The sequence below is a fragment of the Leopardus geoffroyi genome, chromosome B3 (assembly GCF_018350155.1).
Source record: "Leopardus geoffroyi isolate Oge1 chromosome B3, O.geoffroyi_Oge1_pat1.0, whole genome shotgun sequence".
Classification (NCBI taxonomy): domain Eukaryota; kingdom Metazoa; phylum Chordata; class Mammalia; order Carnivora; family Felidae; genus Leopardus; species Leopardus geoffroyi.
In genome coordinates, this window is record NC_059337.1 from 34,968,221 (window position 1) to 34,981,142 (window position 12,922).

The window sequence follows — 12,922 nt, forward strand, 5'->3', positions numbered from 1 at the left end:
TATTATTTTAGAAGATCAGGTAGGGAGGAAATGATTGACATTCATAGTACAAATGTAATGCCATCCTGTTAACATTTCAGTGTGTTCCCTTAGATGATATGCTGGCTATAGCAATATACATGTATTAATATGCTTCATATACTATACATACATCTTTGTGCCTTGGGGTTTCTGTTTAGTTGTATATCATAACCATTTTCTCTCATCATTAAGAATGTTCTCCAAGCACTTTGATGGTTGCATAATACTCCATTGTATGAATACTAGTGTGTGTGTGTATATATATATATATATATATATATATATATATATATATCAACTATTAGATATTTATGTGATTTTCAAGTCTCCACTATTTAATATAAAGCTGCAATAAACATTTCTGTACCTTTGTGCATATTTCGAATCATTTCTTAGAGATACCTAGAAGTGGGACTACTAGATCAATGCACCTAAATATATTTTTTTTTACTGCCAATTCATTTTCTGGAAAGTTTGTGTCAACATGTCCCCCCCACCAGCAATGACTGTGTGGTCAGCTCATTTTAGGACCAGCTCTTACCCATTTAGAAAAGTAAAACAAAGCACGAAATTGGACATTGCCACTGTGTACAGTTTTTGCCAATGCCATGTATTCTATTTAATTTCTCACTTAGGCTGACTAAAGTTTAAAGCTGAAATTCTCAAAATATGGTCCCCAGGGGCACCTGGGTGGCTCAGTTGGCTGAGCCTCCGACTTCAGCTCAGGTCATGATCTCCTGGTCTGTGAGTTTGAACCCCGTGTCGGGCTCCGCGCTGACAGCTCAGAGCCCAGAGCCTGCTTCAGATTCTGTGTCCCCCTCTCTCTCTGCCCTTCCCCTGCTCTCTCTCTATCTGTCATTCTCTCTAAAAAATAAATAAACATTAAAAAAAAATTGTGCCCAGGCCAGTAGCATCAGCATCACCTGCAACTTAATGGAAATGCAAATTCTTGAGCTCTGCCCTAGACCTATTGAATCAGAAACTCTGGGGGTGGAACCAACTTGAGTTTGAATGAGTCTCATAGGTGACTCTCATGCCCACTCAAGATTGAGAACCACCAGCTGAAAACATTGGAGAATCCTTTCTAAGCCCTCCCAAGTGCTTCCCCATTTTGAGTGCTAGTTTATGAGCCCTGACCATTTATAAGAAACTGTTTAACGTAGGATAAAGGCGGTAGTTTTAGTTTAGAGAGTCCCGAGTTATAAGTCCTGTGTGACTCCCTGGGTATGGATCCAAATGCGCGTCATAATGACTTATTACAGTGTTGTAGCTTACATTTCAAGGTGAACATTTTTCTGTATCATTTAGCCTAAATGAGGCACTGGAGGGAAGTTTGAAGCTAAGTTACCCCAGATGTTTCATGGTTACGCAAGAGCGCAAAACAAAACATGTTTTCCCCACTGAACGAAAGCACAATATAAGTTTTCTTTAGCAGCTGTGGCTGGAGATTGCAAAATGGAATAATCTGGCTACCCTCCAGGCTCTTAGTTACCCCTCCCCCCTCCCCCAAGGGCCAAGGACAATCAAGCCAAAGAGAAAGGATAACACAATGCTCTCAAGTTCACAGCTAATACTGAGAAATGGAGCTGCTGGAACATCTGGAATGTATCAGAATAGAGGTGACAGAGGAGTACAGAGCACCTCGCCCCACTGCCTCTGAATGAAACTAGTTCATTTAGAGTGGCCCTGGGAGGCATGACCCCCAGTATTCATCTCAAAGCAATGCATCCCCGGGCACCTGGGTGGCTTAGTCGGTGAAGCGTCAGATTCTTGATTTCTGCTCAGGTCATGATCTCATGGTTCGCGAGTTTGAGCTCCCCACTGAGCTCTGCGCTGATAGCATAGACCCTGCTTGGGATTCTCTCTCCCCTTCTTTCTCTCTCTAAATGAATAAATAAACTTAAAAAAAAAAAAAAGTAACGCGTGCCAGGATCTCAAGGCAGCTGGGAGGCACGATAGAAAAAATTGGGGATTTTCAGTCTTTTTAGAAGCCTGCACACAGCATGGCAGCAACAGCCGTCTTCTTCACCTGGACTTGATAAAGCCCCCACTTCTGAGGCTGTTCAGGCCTTAGCCCCATTGCACCTCTTAGAACAATGCAGGGTGTAGAGCAGGAAAAGTGTGGATCTGGTGTCAGCACACATGTAATTTTCATGCTCTGCCACATAGCAGGCACGTAACCTTTCACAAGTCACTTAATTTTGCTAAACGTCAGTTTCTGAACATGACCTCATTGAGACCGCTGCAAAGATTAAACGGAGTCAGGCCCGTGGCACACAGCCGTTGTTTCACAAATGGTCATTCCCTTTATCTCCTTAGAGGGCTTGGTGTCTTTTCACTACCTCTGTCCCCATCCTAGTATGAGGAACACATAAAAAATATTCTGTTGAAACTCAGAAACAGAAATTTCATCACGAAGTTCAAAATCCCTTCACCGTCAGGAAGTTCTTTTCTTTTCTAAACGCTCTTGTCTATCAGTCTTTGATCGTTCACGGTGACCCCGACGCCTCTTTTCTCTGGTGAGCTTCTGAACTAAGGAGTCTGCAAAAAGGCATCCCTTTATGAATTAGCCAGGGTCACAACCAGAGCCTCCTGTTGGGAGGGAGAAAGTAATGAGAAAGCCTACATCGAGATGTGGAGTTATCCGCCTGGACCTTGCCAGTCCCGGGCCCTGGGCCTTCACGATTCCAGCCCTGATCAGCCTCCAACTGAATTCTTTTTTTTTTTTTTTTTTTTTAATTTTTTTTTCAACGTTTATTTATTTTTGGGACAGAGAGAGACAGAGCATGAACGGGGGAGGGGCAGAGAGAGAGGGAGACACAGAATCGGAAACAGGCTCCAGGCTCTGAGCCATCAGCCCAGAGCCCGACGTGGGGCTCGAACTCACGGACCGCGAGATCATGACCTGGCTGAAGTCGGACGCTTAACTGACTGCGCCACCCAGGCGCCCCCAACTGAATTCTTTACCAACAGGTACCCAATGCTACTTCAAGTCCATCACAAAATCCCCAGTCCAGACTTCCCCAAGGGCAGACATGACTTAAAGCTCAGGCCATGTCCAGAATTACATATATTTCAACTGCCTTCTGAACCCCAGCCCCTCCTTCTTGGCCTCTCAGAGACCAGGCATGCAATGGCCCTGAGGGGTTCAAACTTAGAAAACAGGATAAAGACTGAGGAGAATTATTATTTTAATTTCCACCTGATTTAACTGAAATTTCTTACAGTGTGATTGATTTCCTTAGGACCCTGGTACATGGGCCAGGGTTGCTTAGTACTGGGTTAAATGTTTCCAGATTTCCAGATACTCTCTCCCCTCATCACACGAAGTCTCTGAGAACTTGGAAGCCAAAGTATGAATTTGATCCTGAAGATTATTGAAACTTCCAGAGTCTCACCTATAAGGCCAGAACAGTGACATAGGATGCTAGTTAAGACAAGCATGCAGGCAACATAAGCTAATAACACTCAGTAATGAAGGGATGGAGATTACCGACCAGCACCGCATTCTGACTGTTTAAAAATTTCTTAGCTGGGCATTCTGAAAATACATGTTGAATTTTGTTTTGTACATTCAGTTCTAAAATTCCTTGACACCATTCAATTATTCCTTCATTCAATAAATATTTAATAAGTACTTAATATGTACCAGCATTAAAAAATTTAAAAAAACAAAAAACAAAAAAGGAGGTGCCCAGGTGGCTCAGTTGGTTAAGCGTCCGTCTTCAGCTCAGGTCATGATCTCACAGTTTGTGGTTCAAGCCCCGCGACGGGCTCTGTGCCAACAGCTCAGAGCCTGGAGCCTGCTTGGGATTCTGTGTCTCCCTCTCGCTCTCTGCCCCTCTCCCACTCGCACTCTGTGTGTGTCTCTCTCTCTCTGTGTCTCAAAAATAAATAAACATTAAAAAATTAAAAAATATATATGTAGCGGGATTACAGTGATATAGCGGGATTAGAGTCATGAGGAAGACATATGTGTCCCTGCCTTCATGGAGTTTACTGTCTATTGGAAAATTTAGATGTGAAACAGAGTCAAAAATATGACAAGCGTTCCGAAAAGGTAAGCACAGAACACTATGAAAGCATTTATTGATCAAGTGTGGCTGCATCATATTGGGTTATTATTATTATTATTTTTTAGAGTTTTACCCTGTAAAATTGTTGCCTTGCAACCATTCAAGCAAATATCAGATTTTGCGCCTCCTGGCCTCTCATGTGACCAACTCAACATTGTTTCTGTGGGCCTTTCTTCGTTTGGGCACTAAAAGTCCCATGGTCAGAAAAAACCCTCAGCCCCAAGCAAATCAGGAAGAGTTAGTTACACTTCTTGCCTCACAGAAGGTATGAAGTTGATTCTCTGGGTTTTGTTTCCAAAAGCCTGAGTCCTTTCGGTTAACTTCAAAAAGCCAATCCCTTCCTTCAAAAAGCCAGTGCCGTGAAGCAGCAACAACTACCATATAAAAAGTTGCAGGCATCGTTCTAGATTAACATAGACTAGAAAGAGGTGCGCCTGGGTGGCTCAGTCAGTTGAGCATCTGACTTCGGCTCAGGTCAGGATCTTGTGGTTCGTGAGTCTGGCCCCGCGGTGAGCCCTGGGCTGACAGCTCGGAGCCTGGATCCTGCTTCAGATTCTGTGTCTCCCTCTTTCTCTGTCCCTCCCCTGCTCATGCTCTGTCTCTCTCTCTCTCTCTCAAAAAAAATGAATAAACATTAAAAAAAAGCAGACTAGAAGGACATAAAGGGAAAATGTAATGTGTGACTCTTCATTGGTCTTGGCTTTTGTCGTTAGGCGTAAAAAATTATTGGAATGGAACATTTACAGGGAATGCAAATATGAACTAGATAGTGGTGATTTTGTGGAACTACTGATAATTTTGTTACATGTGGCCATTGTACTAGAGTTATGCAGGCAAATGCCTTTATTGTTAGAAGACATAGGCCGGAGTGAATACATACTGGTGAGGCAACGATGATGGCAAAATTTTAACAATTTAAACAAAAAAATGTTTTTTTTTACATTTATTTATTTTTGAGAGACAGAGAGAGACAGAGCATGAGCGGGGGAGGGGCAGAGAAAGAAGGAGACACAGAATCTGAAGCAGGCTCCAGGCTCTGAGCTGTCAGCACAGAGCCCCTTGTGGGGCTCAAACCCTCGAACTGTGAGATCATGACCTGAGCCGAAGTCATACGCTCAACCGACTGAGCCACCCAGGTGCTCCTTTAACAATTTTTAAAAATATTTTTTTTTTATTTTATTTTAGAGAGGGTGTGCACACACATGAGCAAAGGAGAGGAGGTGGAGGAGGAGGAGGAGGAGGAGGAGGAGGAGGAGGAGGAGGAGGAGAGAGAGAGAGAGAGAGAAAGAATCTTAAGCAGTCTCTGCACTGTGCTCAATCCCATGACCCTGGGATCATGACCTGAGCCAAAGTCAAGAGTCGGACGCTCAACTGACTGAGCCACCCAGGCACCCCTAACAATTTTTAACCCAGTAGGGTTTATAGGGATATTTATTTATTATTCTCTCAACCTTTCTGTGTAAAAATAATAAAAAGTTTTGGGAAAGAAGTCAGCAACCATTGAGCAGAACAGGGTTTGAGACGAGAGCACCTTCTCCTTGAACCAGACAATGATTCCTCTCGAATGGAAGCAAGACTAAAAGGGAGGAAAATAATCGTGCGCCAGTGGCATGGACTCTAGGCATACAGGATCGTAGTGAGTCTCGCAAACATCTCTGTGCCCCAAAGTTGGCATTGAAACAGCCAAAAAAGCCCCTGCCTGATGATCTAGACATCTCAGTAGTCGGATTCATGAGGAAACAGCTGCCTGGTGACCAGATGCCTGGAATCTTTATCCAAATCCCAGTTACCGGAAGAGCCTGAACTAAAACTAATATTCAGTTTCCTTTACCGCAAAGAGTTACATTGTCTCCACATCTGAGTTAATGGACTTTATTAGGCACTAAATTGCTGACTCCAGAAAGGAAGGTCCACCCAAGTAAGTGATGTTTTAGCTGAAATCTGAAAGATGAGTAGGCTCTTAGCTACTCCCCCACCCCAACACTCCCCAAGTGTCTGTGGGCATTCCCTGCAGTGTCTCCCATGTCTGAATGGACAAGTGTAGCTGGGCATCCCCTGGTTATCCTTCTTCTATTGTCTCAGCACTTCTCTGCTAGACAGTGCCCTTTCTCCTGGGCACAGCTGCATCCAACAGGTGCCACAGGCTTCCTCCCGCAGCCAAGGAAGGGCGCAGGAAGTGTCAGAGTTGTGAGAGATTGTCATACGCAGTGGCAGAGAATGGCTCCTGCTTCGTGTGTATGTTCAGCTAGTGAGGTTGCAAAGACATATTCCTTTTGCCCAGTTACATGGGTTATAAGGAAACAGCTCTTTCAGTTTTCATGCACAAGCCCCAGCTTTCCACCCACACTCAGATATATAAACACGAGGCATCGACAGGAGCTGGTAGTGGGGTCTTGGCCCACACGCAAAGACATGTCACGCACTAAGCTGCCCCCGAAACCGCTCCTCCTTTCTGACAATGGAGGCTTTGTCGGTGGGTCTGGCTTGTGGTGCCTGGCTCCCACTTCCCTGGGATGACTCCTCCTGGGAGGAGCTTCTGTCCTTCCGGCAGAGATTTCTGGGTCTGCTCTCTGGTTCTCCGAATATGCCAGACCCGTGTGAACCCTAGCTTGGGCTCCTTCTGGGACCCGCTCTTTCTGTTCATGTCTCCCACTAGATAGGGATGTTTGAATAAGAGGTGAGGTTTTATTTGCCTCTTCAATCCCTGAAAGGTGGCATCGGCCTGGCATGTAAGAGGGACTCTATTTATTTATTTATTTTTATTTTAGAGCGCATGCGAGCAGGGGAGAGGGGCAGAGGGAGAGAGAGAGAGAGAGAGAGAGAGAGAGAGAGAGAGAATCTGAAGGAGACTCTACGCTCAGCTCGGAGCCCAACACAGGGCATGATCCCACGACCCTAGAATCATGACCTGAACTGAAATCAAGAGTTGGTTGCTCAGCCTACTGAGCCACCCAGGTACCCCAGAGGTACTCTATTTTTATTGAAAGACCATCCCCTACCCTAGACCAGCATTCACCCAACTTTAGATATTGTTTAAAACACAGATTTCTGGGGCCCCATCCCCAGAGACGTGATTCATTAGATCTGGGGTGAGGGCCCAGGAACTTGTGTTTTAATAAGATTCCAGGCAATCATGATGCAGAGGGTCCTTGAGTCTCTCTTTGCCTCTGCCTCAGGTAGGCTCGAACCAGGAACACTACTAGCCCTTCAGTTCCTTTGAGAATTAGGCACCCTTTCCCTTTCCAGTTGCACCATATCCAAGGCTTACAACTTGGTAAGCAAAGTAATGTCAGCCCCTTCACCCCCTCTGCCAAGCATTCTTGTGTTATGCACAACATATGGGATGGTTCGGGCAACCTGGTCTGAAGCCTGCGCCTGCTGAGAAATGCTACAACTGAGAAATTCATCTTGGAGTCGGTCACCCAATATCTCAATAAACCCTAGGAAAAATCTGGGGTTGAATTGTGCTGGTGACTTGCTCCTGGAGATCGGGTGAGCCAGTGGCCAGTCTCCAGATCTGGTGGGGAGAGGGGTCTGGAGAATTCGAGCTCGAAAGATCTAACACAGAGGTCGTAACCTTTGCTGCATATTGGAACTGCTTTGGGAGCTTTGAAAGATCCTGATGCCTGGGTCTCACCTCCAGAACCTACTTGAGTGGGGGTGCAGCCTGGGCATCAGAGTTTTTTAAAGCTCCTCAGGTGATTCTAAGGTGCAGAATCTCCGACCTAATAGAGTCCTCACCCTAATCAGGGAGATACATTGGCTGCTATGTGTCTTCCTAAGAATTGGAGGACCAGGGATGAGCTCACCCTTCTGACCACGGAACGCAGCTGGTTGCCTTATTCTGTATGGTCCAGCTCAATATAAGTTCTTCAGGCTTTTCCTCAAGAAGATAATGAGTTCTTTTGTGTCTGTTCTTTGGCTTTTCTGCCCATGACCTATACCCCTGAAGTTTCTGAACATTCTCCCAGCCTTCCTCTCTCTTCCCTCCCCCTACATCAAATCCATCCATTCTCAATGTTGCGTACACACCCTCAGCTTGACAGGCTAATTCTCCACAAGGCATACGTGGCAGGCAAAACTTCAATACTCTCTCTGAAGTAGGTGCCAACCCAATTTGATAATATACCGCAAAGAAAACAATGTCATAACAGCCAGGTGTTATTTTTAAATGGTGGGACCCAAACTTGAGAGGTTGTTGCTTTTGTGGGGGGAACCTCAAACCTAGGGGAGTGGGGAGACAGTAGCTGACAGCCTTTTGGAAGCCCCCACTGTTCTCCCCACTTGTGGCAACGGCTGGACTTCCACTAACAATGCAGGTGATGGGACTCTCACAAGAGGATGAGAAGAAAGAGGAAAGAAGCCAATTCTCCTGTTAGAATATGAACTCCTAGAGGCGCCTGGTTGGTGCAGTCAGTTGAGCATCTAGCTCTTGGTTTCGGCTCACATCATGATCCCAGGGTCATGAGATCGAGCCCCCAGTCGGGCTCTGCACTGACAACACGGAGCCTGCTTGGGATTCTCTCTCTCTCTCCCTCAAAGAACAAAAAATAGAATATGAGCTCCTAGAAAGGGGGACCATATTCTATTCCTTTTTGAATTTTACATCATTCTCACCACATCATCTGTACACTTTTGTCATGCAATAAATATTACTGAGTTGTCAAATTTTTCAAATTCAAACTCAGCACTAATTTATTGAGTGGATGCTATGTCCTGCATCCTGAACTAGGTAATATCATATGTTATCTCATTCAATCTTAATAAATCCTCGGGTATTAGTGAGGATATAGACTAAGCTACTGTAACAAAAATATCTCAGAATACAGGATTCAACAGGGTATGTGTTTCTTTTCTTTTCGTTTTCTTTTTTCCAAATGATGGTCCAGATTATGGCCCACCGAACAAGTCCAAGGTCTGGTTGTTGGTTCTGTCACCTTTAACATGTGCTAGTTACTTGCCTCCTGTCTTTTTTTTTTTTTAATTTTTTTTTCAATGTTTATTTATTTTTGGGACAGAGAGAGACAGAGCATGAACGGGGGAGGGGCAGAGAGAGAGGGAGACACAGAATCGGAAACAGGCTCCAGGCTCTGAGCCATCAGCCCAGAGCCTGACGCGGGGCTCGAACTCCCGGACCGCGAGATTGTGACCTGGCTGAAGTCGGACGCTTAACCGACTGCGCCACCCAGGCGCCCCGCCTCCTGTCTTTTTATGCCCAGATCTTCCATGGCTGCTCCAGCTAAGAGGTAGATGGAAAAGGCCAGAGAAGCACATCTGCATTTTTAGAAACACAACCCAGAAGTAGGACAAAATATCTTATTGGCCAGAATTTAGTTGCATGATTATAATGATGCACAAAGCATGCTGGGAAATGTAATCTCTAATTGGGTGGCTCTGTATCCATCTACAACTGGGGATCGAGTTTATTAAGCAAGGGACCATGTATGTTGATGGACAAGTCTCATCGAACACCTCATGCCTGTGGATGGGTATCTTAGTTCTGATTGAAGCTAGACATGGACTGGAGAAGATGCTGCTTTCCTGCCCAGAGAGGTCCTCTGTTTTGTCAGGGTATTCAGAATTAAGTTGGCTCTGAAAGGCTACCTCAGCTTATAAGAGTTTGGTGTATTGACCAGAAAAATACCGATTACTTAACTGACAACAGAGATAGATACATGTCAACAACTTGAATGCTGTGTTCCCCATTCAGGCTAAGATTTTCCTGGTCTGGAGGTACCTAGAGCCACATCACAGTGTATACGAGTAGATACTGAGGTCCAATCCGGACCAGGGGCTGTGCTAGACGTCTTCCACAACCTGATTTGATCTACAGACCCGACTCAATGAGGTAAGGATCATTCGGACCATTTTACAGGTATGAACACTGAAGAGCAGAGAGGTTGTGTAGCTAAGATGTGGCAAGGCTGGTGTCGGAATCCAGGTCTATTTGCTTCCAGAGTGAGTGCTTTTTCCACCACACTCTATTGCTTATGTGGGCACTGCTTTACTCTAAGCTTCAAGACATCCCCGGTAACGTTTTCACCGGTTGTGCCTCTTTGTACAGATTTCTGCTGTGGCATTTGTTGCCGTAGACACATTCTATTATTGAAGGACGTCTTTTCCAGGCTCCCTCCTCTCCTGGTATCCATGGATCATGTCTTAGTCATTTTACAAAATTAAGGCGAGCATAGGGCCTGGTGTTTGTTACACGCTTAAACAAATGAGTAAATGACTAAATAAACCACCCTCCTTCCCCTACAGTTAAAACCAGACCCTCTGCTGAACCCCCACCCTCATACTACCAGTTTTTACCATCAGTACTTAGCCCACTCCTAATTTCTCCAAATTAATATCTTATTCTAAGTCCTTGGTTTGCAATTCTAGTGTCAGGGGCACTAAAAAAATATTTCCAATTGATTCTCAAACAACAATCTTTCGTATACTGGAAAGATCTCCTGAGGTTGTATTTTTGATTCAACCTAATCTCAGTCCATCCTGGTGACTCATTAATATATTTCCTTTTGTTTCATCTTCAGAAGCTGTGGGGGGAGAAACTGTTTCCCACTTTAAGTTTATTATAAAAATGAGCCCTCAGGATTCCAGGGAAAGGGAAGGATACCAACTCCAGGCTGAGGTCATGATTTTGCTGAAGGAGACTTTGTTAATCATCTCGATGCTGATGCAAACTCCCCGCAGTGATATTCAACACAGGCCTGGGTGGGGCTGGCCTCTTCTCCTGGCCACAGCTCTGTGAAAGGAAGGAGCTAGAAATGAGAAGGGCACCTTAAAAATTCCTTCACCAGTGGCACAAATGATGGGTGTGTGGTTAGGACAAGTCAAATCAAATCAACAAACATTTCTAGATGCAGGGCTTTCTGTGCCGTAATAGAGTAGAAGAGGTCCTTCTCTCATTAATAAATTTACTCATTGAATCATTTGCTTAAGCATATAATAAATACCCATGAGCTTCATTAGAACTCACTATCCTCATCTAAATAGTGACTGAATTGGACTCCTCCCGTGAAGCACTATCCCTAATGCGGATGGGGGTGTCTGTCTTTCCCTCCCCCAGGCATCATGCTAAGCCAGCTACTACATATGAGAAAATTATGTGAAGTTGCTTTAAAAGTCCTATGCAAATTTTGCATTCAATTCGTGATATATTCCAAGGGGTGTGTGTGTGTGTGTGTGTGTGTGTGTGTGTGTGTGTGGTATATGGTTCTTCTCTCAGTGGAGCCCTGGCAGAAAAGTTTGTACACTTGGGGGTACCCATTCCCTAAAAGGAGGAGTTCAAGGCTGGATGATGTCTGACATCCCTTCTGGATTCAGAATTCTTTTCTGAGGAGTCAGAAATAAATAATATCAGAGACAGCATAGGCAGATATATTTGAACCTAAGGGCGTATCGATGCCATTTCTTTTTTTCTCAACCCCAAGCAAATAAAACACTTCTGCAGACCAGATTCACCCACCAACTGCCAGTTGTTAAAATTATAGGAGGCTAGGAGTACGTGTTTTCAGAACATTCCCCAGGGGACTCTTAGGCTCAGACAATCGGGAGCTCTGAGATAGGTATGAATGAGTTCATCGTACACTGTAGAACCTGGTACAAATATGAGCCATTATTGTGGGTAAGGATAATAATCCTTGCTGTCTTCACCACACAGGAGGGTTTAAATGAAATAATGTGTATTGCTTTGTGAAAATCAGGAACTAAGGTTATCAAAACAGGAGGTGTGGAGAGGGCTGCAAATCTTCTCCTGATCCTGATGAGAGTGGACCAGGTATACAGAGGTTCTATAAGCTTTACAGTCTTGACAGGAGGCGCTGCTAGCTTAGAACAGATCCTCTCCACTTCTTGTCTCTTCCCTCCCCATAGCTCAGACACAGGCTCTGAGCCATCCTGGGATGGACACCAAGGGTCTCTCTCTTCCTTCCCTTAACTCACTCTATGGCCCCTTCAATCAAAAGAGAGATCTGACAAAGAAAGGGACGCAGATTCTAGTCAAACCTTACAGAGACGGGCTGTCCTTGCCGCCCCCCCCTAGGCCCCAGCCCAGATACCAAGGGCCCGGTACATGGCGTTCCTTAACAAGGAGAGTGCCTTCCAAGAGATCCCATTTCTTGAGCCTCTCTGATCTGCTTCCCCTTATCAAAACGTATTGGTCCAGGGGTCTGTTCTTTCGGAGCCTTAGTTTGGCAAATTAATATAATAAATTATGTTTAAGAAGGTAAATTAAGAGCTTCATGAAAGCACATTCAGAGTGTATTTATGTCGATGCTTCTGTCCCTAGTTTCTGGGTCACATTTGCAGGGTTGCTATGGAACTCATTCACAGCTGAATGTGAACAGGCTTTTCGAACATAGTGGCATTTCAATAGCTCCCTTTATTTGTTCAACAGTATTTGAGTGCTTATTATATGCAGGGTATAGTCTAAGAAGCACTACAGGGCAGTGGCTTTCAAACTTCAGTGAACTTTGGCGGTACTTGGAAGGCTTGTCACAACACGAAGTTCAGAATCGTAGATCCTGATTCGGGAGACCTGATTGGGCCCGAGCAGGTGCGTTTCTGACAAGGTCCCGGGTGAGGCTGGGGCTGCAGGTCTGGGGACCACACTTTGAGAACCAGTGGTATAGGGCACGGCAGGAACCAAGTGTGTGACCTCACAGGGCGCACAGTCCAGGGTGATTGTAGCAAGGGGACTAATGGTGGAGATGTCGGTCGGTGGGGGAGACACCGGGAGGCACAGAAGCCCCTTAAGGTGCTGTCCGTGCCTGCCACCCCCAGAAGTCATCCCCACGCTGACAAGTCAGAGGCGCTGCGCC